The following is a 14,615-nucleotide window of genomic DNA, read 5'->3' as shown; positions in this document are numbered from 1 at the left end:
GAGGATATCGCCTTTGGGCGTAGTGTGCTGCAGGCAGCAGTACGAGGTCCCCAGGTCTGATTACACCCTACGTTGTGTGGTCCCCTCCCCTCAAATAGCATTGCTCTGGGACATCCCATCAGTAATTACTGAGGCTCTGTGTCCTGTGATGTACGAGAAAGAAAATAGGATTTTTATAACAGCTTACCTGTAAAATCCTTTTCTTTTGAGGTACATCACGGGACACAGAGGTCCCGCCCCTCTTCTAATACACTTATATTGCTTTGCTACAAAACTGAGGTATCCCCAGGAAGGGGAGGGGTTATATGGGGAGTTGAACTTCTTGTTTAGGGTGTGACCAGTGTCCAATTACCTAATGATAACCTATAACATATCAGTAATTACTGAGGCTCTGTGTCCCGTGATGTACCTCAAAAGAAAAGGATTTTACAGGTAAGCTGTTATAAAAATCCTATTTTTTTTTTTTTTAATGTTTGTTTAACCACTTCAGCCCCGGAAGATTTGGCTGCTGAATGAGCAGGCCATTTTTTGTGATTCGGCACTGCATTGTTTTAACTGACAATTGCGCGGTTGTGCGACGCTGCACCCAAACAAAATTGACAGCCTTTTTTTCCCCACAAATAGAGCTTTCTTTTGGTGGTATTTGATCATCTCTGCGGTTTTTATTTTTTGTGCTAGAAACAAAAAAAGAGCGACAGTTTTGAAAAAAAACACAATATCCCTATTTTGCTTTAAAAAAAAAAAAAAAAAAAAAATAATTTTTTTCTCAGTTTAGGCCAATATGTATTCTTCTACATATTTTTGGTAAAAAAAATTGCAATAAGCGTAAATTGACTGGTTTGTGCAAAAGTTATAGCGTCTACAAAATAGGGGATAGATTTATAGCTTTATAGATTTTTATTATTGTGTTTTTTTTTTTTTTTTTTTTTACTAGTAATGGCAGCGATCTTCGATTTTTTTTTTTTTTTTTTATCCGGACTGCGACATTATGGCGGACACATTTTGACACACTTTTGGGACCATTGGCATTTATACAGCGATCAGTGCTCTAAAAATGCACTGATTACTGTAAAAATGTCACTGACAGGGAAGGGGTTAATACTAGGGGGCAAACAAGGGGTTAAGTGTGTTCCCTAGTGTGTGTTTCTAACTGTGTAGGGGGAGGAGACTGACCTAGAAGAAATGACAGATCGTGGTTCCTAGCTATTAGGAACTCGCGATCTGTCTCCCCTTTACAGAACAGGGATTTGTGTGTTTACACACACACAGGTCCCTGTTCTGCCTCTCGTGCCCGCGACCGTCGGCCATGAGCATTGGCACCCCCGCAGTGACGCGCGCCAGCTATCCCGCTTAAAGGAGCCGACGAATAGCTACGAAGGCTCGCAGGATCGTGCCGACCTGCTGCAGTATAATGATGGTGGCTGGTAGGCAAGCAGTTAACCCTTAGTTTACTCTAATCAGCTCTAATTAACTCCTTAAGTTCTCCAACTATTTAATTTCCTGCTGATATTTTTATTTATTTATTTATTTTTTTTTTTCATTTGTTTCTATTTTAATAACTATTAATATGTAAACTTTAGTTTGGTAAAGTAGAGCTATAAGGCAAAAACTTTATTTTATTATTCATTTATTTATTTTCCATTTTGGATAGCGTAAGCGAGTGTTATAACCCCTTTCAGTTTATGTTTTGCCATCTGTGTCCCATTGGGGAGACTTCCCTTCACTTCCTGTCACATGGCCAAAACAGGAAGCAAGAGAAAATCCTTGAAAATTAAGGGAATCCCTTGGGGACCCCCAGATCATCAGAACTAGTGTCCCCATTGGAAGATTTCCCCTATATTACTTTTCTGGGGACAACTCAACATTTGGGATTTTCTTTTACTTTAACTTTCAATAATAAAGGTAAACAGGACAAATAGAGAGGAGGAATCTCCCTAGCGGGGACACAGACAGCAATAGAAACCTGACAGGTCTTCTAATCCATCTCCCCTATATCCAAATCTAAAGAATACAGAAAATGTCTTCATACTTACCGTAATTCTCTTTTCCTGGTGCCTATCCATGGCACCATACCTGTGACAAGCTCCGCCTTGGCTCCTCCCTTAGGACTAGTGAATATTATAAAAGAAAAGGATGCATGTTGGGATGACCATGATGCTACCCTTTAGATAGTTTTGATGGATACGTCTGCTCTGGCCATCCAAGAAGCAGAAAACAACCGGGTGGCATACAGCCCCCCGTACAGCCCAACAGCCCCCTGTACACCTTCTTAACCAACTTGATTATCCATGAAACTATTGTACTAGAGCAGCGATCTGCAAACTATGGCTCCCCAGCTGCCACAGAACCACATGTCCCATGAGGTTTTGTAAAGCTCTGATATTCACAGACGTGACTAGGCATGATGGATACTGCAGTTCCAGAATGGCCGGAGGGCTCCAGATGATGCTTCTTTGCTCCTGTCTTTTTTTTTTTTTGGAGTATTACAAATAGGTTAGATGAAAGTCTGAAGGGAGTTGTGGCTTGAAGGTAGTGTCTTAGTACCGAAGTAATATCATCTTCGAGAAGTAGGTAAAAAATGGATCTGAAAAGATTGGCAGGGCCCAAGGCTTGGAAATAGTAGAGAAAGAGGAGAACTTGGGGATGAATCCATGTACAGTTCTAAGTTCCACTCTATCCGAGTACAAAAAATATTATTATTGTCTTCTGATCCCAGAGCCTGAAGAAGTTCTGATACTCCCCAGCCTGATGCCATTGCCACAAAGAAAAATTGTTTCCAAGTGAGATTCCACAAGGATGCTGATTCAGATGGGGCAAAAGGCTGTTTGGCTAAGGGCTCCAGAGTGATAGAGAGATCCCAACTGGGAAAGATTTGTTTTAATGGGTGGGCTTATCTTCTTGACTGTTTTGAAGAATTTAAATATTAAAGGATCTTAGGCCCATCTCTTGTTATCACAGCATAGATTGCCACCAGCTGTACTTTATTTTATTTTTTTTTTTTTTTGCTTAATCCTAACCCTAAATCAAGGTCTGCTTGCAGGAAGTCAAGGAGTTGGGAGGAAGAGGGTACTTCAGGATTGAAGTTTTGCCGTTCGTGAAAGATCTGAACTTATTCCAAACCTTGTCACATGCATTGTAAATTGAAGGCTCCTGTGCTTTGAGCAGAGTTGAAACAACTCTGGAGGAACATCCTAATGGTTAAAGCCTCTGTTTTAACATTCTAATGTGAAGATTCAGTCTGTGAGGATTTTGATGGGTGTGATGCCTTGGACCAGAAGAAAGGGTATCAGAGGAATATTTACTGGAGGCTGGACACTAAGAAATATTGCCCTAGGGAATCATTGTCTCCCTGCAAATATGGCAGGACTATTATCACCGTTTATTGTTGATATTGCAAGTCTCGAGAGAATTTGAGGTAGGAGGCCGGAGGAGGCCTAAATTAGATTGCATGCCCAAGAACTTGACGGGGCATCTATTGCTTCTGCCCAAGGGTGAGGTAGATGTGAAATAAACCTCCGCAGCTTGCTATTGCTTGCTGTAGCAAAAAAGATGCAGTTCAGGAAAGGTCCACTAGCCCACAATCCAACCAAATAACTTCGGTTGTAGGGACTATTTGTTGAGATCCAGGAATCCTTGGGATAAGTGATCGGCATCTGTGTTTAAGTGTGCTGGAAGATAGACTACTCTAATGCCCCGTACACACGGTCGGATTTTCCGACGGAAAATGTGTGATAGGACCTTGTTGTCGGAAATTCTGACCGTGTGTAGGCTCCATCGGATTTTCCGACACACAAAGTTTGAGAGCAGGATATAAAATTTTCCGACAACAAAATCCGTTGTTGGAAATTTTCCGATCGTGTGTACACAAATCCGACGGACAAAGTGCCACGCATGCTCAGAATAAATAAAGAGATGAAAGCTATTGGCCACTGCCCCGTTTATAGTCCCGACATACGTGTTTTACGCCACCGCGTTTAGAACGATCGGATTTTCCGACAACTTTGTGTGACCGTGTGTATGCAAGACAAGTTTGAGCCAACATCCGTTGGAAAAAATCCTAGGATTTTGTTGTCGGAATGTCCGAACAAAGTCCGACCGTGTGTACGGGGCATTAGTCACGTCACTTATATGTGAATAGGGGAGAAAATGCTGTGAGCTCCCTGCTCTCAGGATCAATTTTTTTCACTATTTTTACACTCAAAAAAATTCTAACTTTTGCACTACCTCTCACAGAACTCAAATCAATCGCAAATATTTAACAAATGACATCCCCATCTCTTGCACTCTGGAAGGACCATTCTTGAACTATTAAAGACACCCATCGACCACTTCCATAACCTCATTTGATCCTCACTGCCTATACCAAAATAAGACAACAATGAGACACCTTCTGAGGACTGCATGCCTTCCCAATAGGAACACAACCTGGGACAGGCACTAACTAAGGAACAAAAGGTTTATACTATTCACTTTTCATAGAAAATTCGACGGCTGGCTGGACGGCCAGCTCTAGGAAGGGTTCTGGTCGTCCCAAACATCTTCCGTTTAAGGATTATGGAGGCCACTGTGCTCTTAGGAACCTTAAGTGCAGCAGAATTTTTTTGTAACCTTGGCCAGATCTGTGCCTTGCCACAATTCTGTCTCTGAGCTCTTAACCTCCCTGACGGTATCTCAGCACCATTAGCGGTAACTCCGAGCCCCACTCGGGATTACATGTCAGGATCCTGGTGCGGTATACTCACCTTGTCCCCAGGATCCTGCGATGTCCCACCGCGGTGTCTGCAGGCTCCGTCGTCTGCCCGAAGCCTCTCTGTGCCAGGCTCCATTCCCTGTGAGCGTCACGACGCACGGGGGTGGAGCCTGGCGGCAAATTCAAAAAAAAGCAAAAATCATAACACATACAGTACTGTAATCTTACAGATTATAGTACTGTATGAAATCATTTCACATCCCTTTTGTCCCCAGTGCTTTGGTCCATGCCCTGCATGCAGTTTTATATCATATATACTGTTCTTTCTGCCTGGAAACTTGAGATTGTCCATAGCAACCAAAAAGTGTCCCTTTACGTCAAAAGTGGCTTTAGACCAGCTAGAAAACAGCGATAGTAAATTAGAATACTTGCAAAATTGAGCGATAGTGAATCGTGGGGAAATTTATTTTATTATGATATTATTATTATTATTTTTTAATTATATTTATTTATTATATTATAATTTATTACTTTGTGTTTTCAAACGTCATCATACCCGGGATATCTACTAGACTATTGGTAGACAGATCTAAGTGTGTTATTGCTAAGAATTACAGGCCTACAATATAAAATGCCAAATTTCTATGCAAATTAATTGTACCGCTTTGAGACACAAAAATCTGAAATAATCATACTGCCAGGGAGGTTAAGGCAGTTCCTTTGACCTCATGATCTCATTTGCTTTGACATGCACTGTGAGCTGTAAGGTCTTATATAGACAGGTGTGTGGCTTTCCCAATCAAGTCCAATCAGTATAATCAAACACAGCTGGACTCAAATGAAGGTGTAGAATCATCTCGAGGATGATCAGAAGGAATGGACAGCACCTGAGTTAAATATGAGTGTCACAGCAAACGGTCTGAATACTTAGGACCATGTGATATTTCAGTTTTTTTCTTTAATAAATCTGCTAAAATGTCAACAAATTTCTGTGTTTTTCTGTCAATATGGGGTGCTGTGTGTACATTAATGAGGAAAAAAATGAACTTCAATGATTTTAGCAAATGGCTGAAATAAAGCAAAAAGTGAAAAATTTAAGGGGGTCTGAATACTTTCCGTCCCCACTGTATATATTTTTTTATTTTTTACTCACCTGGACGACAGTCCCTACCTTAAACGTTGGAGAGGGTCTTGTTTGGTTGGCGTACTGCTTATTTTAGGCAACAGAAAGAAAAAGCAGCTAGAGAAAGATCTTAAAGGAGTTAGCGACTGATATTTCAGCTGTAGCAAAAACTGTATTCCTGAGTAAAGAAAGAAATTACATTTACCGTTGGCAAAAATTTTTAGATCCTCAATCTATTTTTAGATCCTCAATGTAAACAATTCAGACTATTTTTAGATCCTCAATCTCGGTGAGATGAAATTCTTTGTTATACGAACCACTGCCGCGTCTACCTCCAGCGGATCGTCTGGCATTGCAGAATCTTGTTCCGACCGTGGTTAGTTTTCCTAGGTAATTGAGAGGAAAAAACATAATTTTTTTTTTTTTTTGTGTTTTGCTTTTTTCTTTTCCTCTTCAACAATGTCTCTGATATCATCCATCAGAGTAAGCCTATGTTTCCCCTATTGCAACCTGAAAGTCGCACGATTTTGATGCGACTTGAAACAATGCCGGTGTATTCTTGAGGTCTATGGACCTCAAGTTGCATCAAAGTGGGACCAATGCAGTGGTCCTCAATGTAAACAATTACATCTATTTTTAGATCCTCAATGTAAACAATTCAATCTATTTTTAGATCCCTATTTTTAGATCCTCAATGTAAACAATCCGATCTATTTTTAGATCCTCCCATCTAATTTTGTATCCTCAATGTAAACCATTCAATCTATATTTTTAGATCCTCAATTTCGGTGAGATTAAATTCTTTGTTATACGAACCACTGCCGCGTCTACCTCCGGTGGACCGTCTGGCATTGCAGAATCTTGTTCCGACCGTGGTTAATTTTCCTAGGTAATTGAGAGGAAAAAACATAATTTATTTTTATTTTTTTGTGTGGTGTTTTTTTTTTTTTTTTTTTTTTCCTTTCCTCTTCAACAATGTCTCTAATATCATCCATCAGAGTAAGCCTATGTTTCCCCTATTGCAACCTGAAAGTCGCACGATTTTGATGCGACTTGAAACAATGCCGATGTATTCTTGAGGTCTATGGGACATGGTGCCCATCAGTGCTGCATATCCATTTTGCCTCATCGGTGCAGCCTATCACTATCCATAAATGTAGGAGAAAAATTACTTATTTACAAAATTTTTTGACAAACACTTCTTCTTCTTCTTTTTTTTTTTTTTTTACAAAATGACACCATTTTGGAAAGTAGACACCCCAAGTAGACACCTCAAGCTGTTTGTTGAGAGGCATGTTGAGTATTTTGCAGATCCCACTTTTTGTCACACATTTTTGACAAAAGAAGAAAAAAATTTTTCTTCATTTTCAAAAACAAACGAGAGCTGCAAAATACTCACCATGCCTCTTAGCAAATACCTTGGTGTCTACTTTCCAAAATGGGGTCATTTGGGCAGGGGGGGGGGGTTGTGCTATCTTGGCATTTTAGGGCCTTCAAAACTGTGATAGGCAGTGAGGACTGAAATCAAAAATTTACGCCCTTAGAAAGCCTGAAGGCGGTGCTTGGTTTTCGGGGTCCTGTACGCAGCTAGGCTCCCAAAAAGTCTCACACATGAGGTATCCCTGTACTCAGGAGAAGCAGCAGAATGTATTTGGGGGTCTAATTCCACATATGCCCATTGCATGTTTGCACAAAGTTGTCACTAAATGATATATTGCTAAAAGAAAAGGGAAAAAAAAAAGTTTGAAAAAGTTTGTCATTTTCCCGAAACTTGTGACAAAATATAAAATATTCTATGGACTCAACGTGCCTATCAGCAAATAGCTTGGGCGGTCTACTTTCCAAAAAGGGATCATTTGGGGGGGGGGGGGGGGTTGTAATGTCCTGGCATTTTATGCACAACATTAGAAGCTTATGTCACACATCACCCACTCTTCAAACCACTTGAAGACCAAGCCCTTTCTGACCTTTTTTGTTTACATTAAATTTTTTTTTTTTTTCTAGAAAATTACTTTGAACATTATATATTTAAGCAAAGACCTACAGATTAATTTTTTTTTCCACACAGCATTTGCTCATTGATTTTTCAAACGCAATTTATTTGGAAAAAACATATTTTATTTTAATTTGAATGCACTAAAACGCACTATATTGCCCAAATGTTTGATGAAATAAAAAAGATCTAGTGCCGAGTACACGGATACCAAACACAACATGCTTTAAAATTGCGCACAAACATGCAGTGGCGATAAACTACATACATTTTTAAAACCTCTTTAAAATCCTTTACAGGTTAGCAATTTAGTTTTACAGAGGAGGTCTACTGCTAAAATTACTGCCCTCGATCTGACCTTCACGGTGATACTTCACATGCATTGTACAACTGCTGTTTACATATGACGACACCGGATCGATGCTTGCGTTCGCTTTTGCGCATCAGTACGGGGGGGACAGGGGTTGGTTTTTTTTATTTTGTTTTTTTTGTTTTTTTTTAAATTGGGGTCTATTAGACCCTAGATCTCTCCTCTGCCCTCAAAGCATCTGACCACACCAAGATCGGTGTGATAAAATGCCTTCCCAATGGCGCTGTTTATATCCAGCGAAACCTAAGTCATGAAATGCTTGTAGCTTCTCGGGTTCCCTTTTGGGACAGGAGAGCCAGAGAAAACCATGGAAGATGGTGGGGGGAGAAACGTTCCCTCCCACTGCTTGTAAAAGCAGTCTAGAGGCTAATTAGCCACTAGGATTGCTTTTACATGAAAGCCGACCGCTGGCTGAAAAGAATGATACCAAGAAGACACCTAAACCTGCAGGCATCATTCTGGTATAACCACTCAAAGTCCAGCAACATGCCAGTACGTTGCTGGTCCTTGTTGAGCATATATTGTAATGTTGTTTTTTTCATGCAGCCTGTGGGCTGCATGAAAAAGAGATTGATGTATGCCCACCATTAGAATACCGCATCCACCCACTTTTTTTTTTTTTTTTAAATCAGAAAATTCTTTATTGAGCCACAAAAGACAAGTTACATAGTAGACAGTCAAGCATTAAATATGACATCATATATGTTGTGAACTCAGATCATTCAATGCTTTCTTGACCATGTGTATTCAATGTAAATAAAGATTGTTACAGCAGTGGCATCAAATAGGTTTTACATTTATATAACAACAAACCGTATTGCGTAAGAGAACAAATATTCTCCCACCCAACACAGCTACCAGATGACAAACTGGTCATCTAACCATAAACCTTGCTCCTGGTCTGCACAATTAGGTTCAGTCTCCCGGATACACAGCATAAATACACCAATTACCACCTCTGTCAAACAAGCAGTATACACTTAAACTTGAAATATTCTGTGCATAATTAATTGTGGGGGTGCCAATCCCGGGGAGTCCAACCAAGGTTGCCATATAGAATTAAATTTTCGAGATGCATTTCTATGCTGATATGTTAGATGTTCTCTGATAAGGATATAATTTACCTGTTCTATCCATTGTTTTTTGGTTGGAACATTTACAGATAGCCAGAATCTGGCCACCAACTTACGGGCCAGATATAATAATCTGATTATTGCTATATTATTAGGAGGGGGGTATATTTCTTCATCAATTGCTCCCAAAATACATATCAGGGGATCCAAGGGGACCCTAATTTGAAATACTGATGAAATTGTATCGGTAACATCGCCCCAATAACGGTGTAATTTGGGGCAGCGCCACATCAAATGAATCAGTGACCCCTCTTCTCCACACCGTTTAGGGCACAATGGAGAATCCCTTCTGCCCCATCTATGTAATTGTATTGGCGTACGATAAGCTCTATGTAGCAAGAATAAATGCGAAAGTCTATGTGTTTGTGATACTGAAGTTAATGGCCCTGTCTGAAGGCATGTGTCCCAGATATCCTCGCTCACCTCTCCCAGGTCCTCTATCCATCTACGTCTGCATGGTAAATTTGCAGTGTCTTGTATAGCAGAGAGCAAATGTGAGTAAATGTGAGATATAAGACCCTTTTTTTCCTGACCATAGAAAATGTCATTTATTAGGGGATGGGTAACAAGTACAAGAGCAGCTGACCGGCTTTGAATCTGAAGGGCATGGCGTAACTGAAGATATCGGTAAAATTGATGTCTGGGAAGCCCAAATTCCGATTGCAACTCCATAAAAGGTTTTAAAATATTTTGGTGAAATAATTGAGAAATATTATGAATTCCGGCATTCCTCCACAATTGGAAACCCTCCAGTTTTATAGACTTCTGCTAGGTTCGGATTGTTCCATAGAGGGGTCTCTGCTAGGAAGCCCAGAACTTGTAATTTAGATTTGACCGTAGACCATAATTTTTTGAGAAGAACTATGGTGGGGGCCGTTTGTGGCAGGTGTAACAATCCCGCCTCCAAAATTGCCAGCACCGATGTATTTAATGTTCCAATTCGCAGCATGCTTTCAACCGAGTCTAAATCGTTTAGCAATCCAAGACCACTCAAATGTTGCAATTGAGAGGCATAAAAATATAGTTTAGGGTTGGGAACCGCAGCTCCACCCCGATCTTTACCATACTGCAAGGTGGAAAGACTTATTCTAGCAACTTTTTTCCTCCAAATTAGGGATCTAAACAATGTCTCAATACGATTAAACCACTGACGGGGTATTCATTGTGGAGAATTGTGCATAATTTATAGAAGCTGAGGTCCCCAGACCATTTTGATTAAATTTATTCTACCAATTACTGATAAGGGGAGCTTACACCAAGTATTGCACGTCATTTGAAGTCTTTTGAAAAGAGGTAGTAAATTATCTTCTAAGTATTTTTTTGGGTTGACTGACACATGTATTCCTAGATATTTAAATGAGGAGACCACTTTAAGCGGTCTTGCACTAACCGGCAGATCAACCATTGGCTCATCTACCGGAAGAATGACGGATTTACTCCAATTAATGGAGAATCCTGACAATGAACCAAAATGTTGTATTATCTCCATCACATTCGTAAGTGAAGCCTCCACATCCCCTAAGTAAAGTAAAGTGTCGTCCGCATAAAGAGAGATCTTATCAGAAATTGGGCCTCTGACAAAGCCCACAATAGACTGTGAGGATCTTACCACCTCTGCCAGTGGTTCAAGGGCCAGTGCGAATAGCAGGGGTGAGAGTGGGCACCCCTGCCTCGTACCTCTAAAAAGAGGAAATGAATCTGAGAGATCACCATTTACGCGGATCCTGGCTGTGGGGGCCGAATACAGCAGCTTAACCCATTGAATAAAATTATCTCCTAAGCCAAAACGCTTCAAGGTTTCCCATAGGTACGGCCATTCAACGCTGTCGAAAGCCTTGGCAGCATCCAATGATAGTATTGCTCTTTTGCCAGGATTGTCGACAGGGATCTGGAGATTAAGAAAAAGTCTTCTTATATTAAGGGCTGTGGATCTCGACGGGATAAACCCGGATTGGTCCCTATGTACCACTTTGTGTATGACTTTAGCAAGTCTTGTGGCCTCACCCACTTTTAATGATGGGCATAAATGCACCATTTTTTTTTTTTTTTTTTTAAACTGTGGCGGCGAAATCACCTCCGACAGTGCTGGAGTCGCAGTCATCCGGCAGCAACTCTGCTCTGCCTTTTAGAGGTGACTCCATGCGCTCTCTGGCCTTGCAGTTGCGCACTAAAAAATCCTGAAAACCGGTCTGTGGTGTAGTATTGTGGCTCTTGCTGGATGGGTCCCAGCCGGGTAAGTGGCTCCTCACAATGGCTGCACGGGGCCCAAGCAGTGACCACCGCGGTCTAAATCCGCTAATCGGGACAGAGCAGGCAGAGTCGCTCCGCTCCATCACACCGTGGACAAGTCCCCGACAAAGCTCCAGACGAACACCGGTGTCCACCATTGTCTTTTCCTGCAAATCAGGCAACCACTGCAGGGTGGGTAACAGCTGACTACCCTTCGTCATCTTACTCCTCTGCCTCATGGTGTCGTCTAGCAGGGAATGCTGGGTCTCCTCCAGGGTGTGGCACCGCCCCCCAGACAGGCTGGCACCAGTGGAACTGATAGGCAGCCTCCTCCCTGGGCGCACTGTAAACCCTTGTTGGACACACCGAAGTTTGCAGGCATGCTGACGCTAGCCGGACTTGTCCAGGCATGTCGCTTGGCACCGACTGTGCCCAAGCAACTAAAGGTAGATGGTAGTTTACTTTCCCAGTGGTTGCTGATGGCAACAGTAACGTTTACAGCCGATGTCCTACTAAAGGGAACAATTTTAGCACAGTCCCACCCGCAGGCTGACCCCTGATTACCCTGGGCAACAGTAGACACTCTCCGGCTTGCTTTACTGTCTGTAGCAGGAGCTTGGAGCAACAGATCAAGATGTCTAGCATTAGCAGAATGCTGGACATATTTGTAATCCACCGTGAGACGTCCAGTAATACCAGAATGCTGAACGTATTTAATCCATAGGTGCGGTTACCCTGCGTGGTTGCCACGGGTGAAAGCACATAGTGAACAGTTCCTGATTTGCAGGATTGGTGCAAGTGTCTGTCCCAGCACTGGTTGGGGCAACTGGGTAAGCAGGAGCAATAAGTAGCGACAGTCCTTGCTGGTTGCTATGGACAATGGCACTTGTTACAGCACTGAAACAATAGGCAGAGCACACAAGTCCTTCCCCAGAGTTTAATCCTCAATGGTGGCAGAACAAAGCAGAGTTTCCCAGCTCTGTCAATCTCGGTTGCTAGGGGCAATGACCGGCAGGTTACCCATGAACAGGTGGTCCCAGAACGAGCCCCCTCTTGTAGCGGTACCCCGTAGGGGCTGCTAAGTGATGTGGCCCACCTTTCACCCAGCCCAGCATTCACTTCCAGACACTCCAAGATGATGAAAAGTCCATCAGATTTGTATTTTTGTTTATTTTATTGAGAGATTAGAACTTGGATGGGGTTAAGGAATGTATGGCATGACCAGAAAAGATTCTTGCATGGCTTGGGACAATTTAGATACACTCCTCCTGCACTTGCTGCAGACTATTTTTCCTTCTCCCTCCAGCACAATTCAGGTGCAGCTAGCACATGGTTAGGCCTGACACTGGTTCCAGCCAGGCCTTATTACAGGCAGTGACCACGGACCCCTATGGTGTAACAAAGAAATTTCTGGTGCTAGCTGCCCTCTTTGGTAGACTACTGATCCCAGTCAACCCTTTGCAGACCCTGACAGCCCTCCTGGCTGCAGTGGCCCGTCTTCACTGCCAGTAACATCAGTCTCTTCCGCTGGCTCTACATCCATCTCAGACTGCACATTCCCAGTCCGTTCCGGCATGCCTCTCCCAGCTCTCCCGACTGTGCCTGTCGCTCACCAACACCTTGTGGATCCATCTTGGAGACATGCTCGGCAGTATTCCCCGCTGTCATCTCCTGCTCCTGTTCAGCACCCCCCTTGGGTTGTGCAGGGTTCCCGTTCAGCTCCGAGCCGCTGGTCTAAGGTAATCCCCCCAAGAGTAGGGGGCTTCCTCCAAGGCCCTGGCAGCCTAATACTCCATCTCCAGTTCTCCTGCCCGAACAACTCCTCCTCAGCTGGGCTGACTCTCAGTAATTAAGAAGACCTGCCCCCTGCTAATCCAAGTTGGGGATTGGTCAGGGCTCCTAAGAACACCCCAGACAGCTCCACCTTTCTTCCCCACCTTCCTTCTCGAAGCAGAAGGGAGATAACCGAAAGATGAGACTAGCTGTGAGTCACCAGCCTACTCCAGGCCACTCCCAGCCCACAGATCAAAACAAAATGTACCTGTATTAGAGAAAAATCTACCTCTAGCACCTACCTAAGGTAGAGGGTGCTATATATGTAAAATATCCATACCTAGAATTCCTGTCTATGTTGCGCTTACTTCTCCTGTTAATTTGGAGATTCTTTAGATATTGTGATCATAGTAAGTCATCAATCCCCAGAAAGTTAGATGATAAATAGGTTGCCCTAGGCTAGCAATTTGATCAGGATAGACCTTCTCTCTAGGAAGGGGGCCAATTTCCTGTGTTCTATCTGAACTTTAGGCGGTTCGGCTGTTTCTGCACTTAGGGGAATGGGGGGGGGGGGGGGGGGGCGGGGGGTGTTCATCTATATAGTTTCCCCGTCTGTCTTGGTACATTTTCATTAGTAATGTGTAAAGATCAGGATGTTCGCTGGGAGTTCCCTTTTTGGAGATATTGTATTACGACAGAAGTGTATCATAACTTGTCAACTATTGGACATGTGGCACGACAGCAGTTGCATAAGGACTGGTTCACACCAGAACACGGTGTGGGAAAATCACGTTCCTTGTACATTTCCCGCACCACACTCCATACACACTGCTTTTGCAATCTGCAGCAGGTGCCCATGTATTGTTAGTGGCATGCCAAATGTAGGTTGCAAACACAGTGCATTTGTGGGCATTAAATCGCATAGTAGTGCAGTGCATTTTTGCAAAGTAGTGCATACACTACCTTTTCTGCATTACAGTGTGACTTGCATGCAAATGAGCTGCAAAATCACACTACATGGGAAGATGCAGGAATCGCCCTAATGGTATGTCTCAGTGCTGTACATTTTTCTTTGTATCTATGTTTCACATAAAACTAATTTAAAAAAAATACACAAGTTGTATTTGCAATATGGGATTCATAAGTATATTCAAACCAGTCCTTGCACTGCTTTGGGTGCATCTATAAAGAATTGACCACTGGAAGTTTGTATTTTCAGAACTGCTTGTCTTCACATTTATTTACTGTATAATATTTTGAGATATTCAGTATTTATGTCCTAAAGATTCCTTTTGAAATACTTA

The 14,615-nt window shown here is 42.4% G+C and overlaps 1 protein-coding gene across 1 annotated transcript in view; it reads left to right on the top strand.

The window, feature by feature from the left end:
* The window catches only part of NIPSNAP3A (nipsnap homolog 3A), a 76,413-nt gene that overhangs the window by 13,792 nt on the left and 48,006 nt on the right, over positions 1 to 14,615 (top strand). The gene's annotated exons all lie outside the window — the stretch shown is intronic.

Source organism: Aquarana catesbeiana, linkage group LG01, assembly GCF_042186555.1.
Source record: "Aquarana catesbeiana isolate 2022-GZ linkage group LG01, ASM4218655v1, whole genome shotgun sequence".
Taxonomy (NCBI): Eukaryota; Metazoa; Chordata; class Amphibia; order Anura; family Ranidae; genus Aquarana; species Aquarana catesbeiana.
Note: the sequence above shows the minus strand (reverse complement) of the source record. Positions and strands in the feature narration are given on the sequence as shown.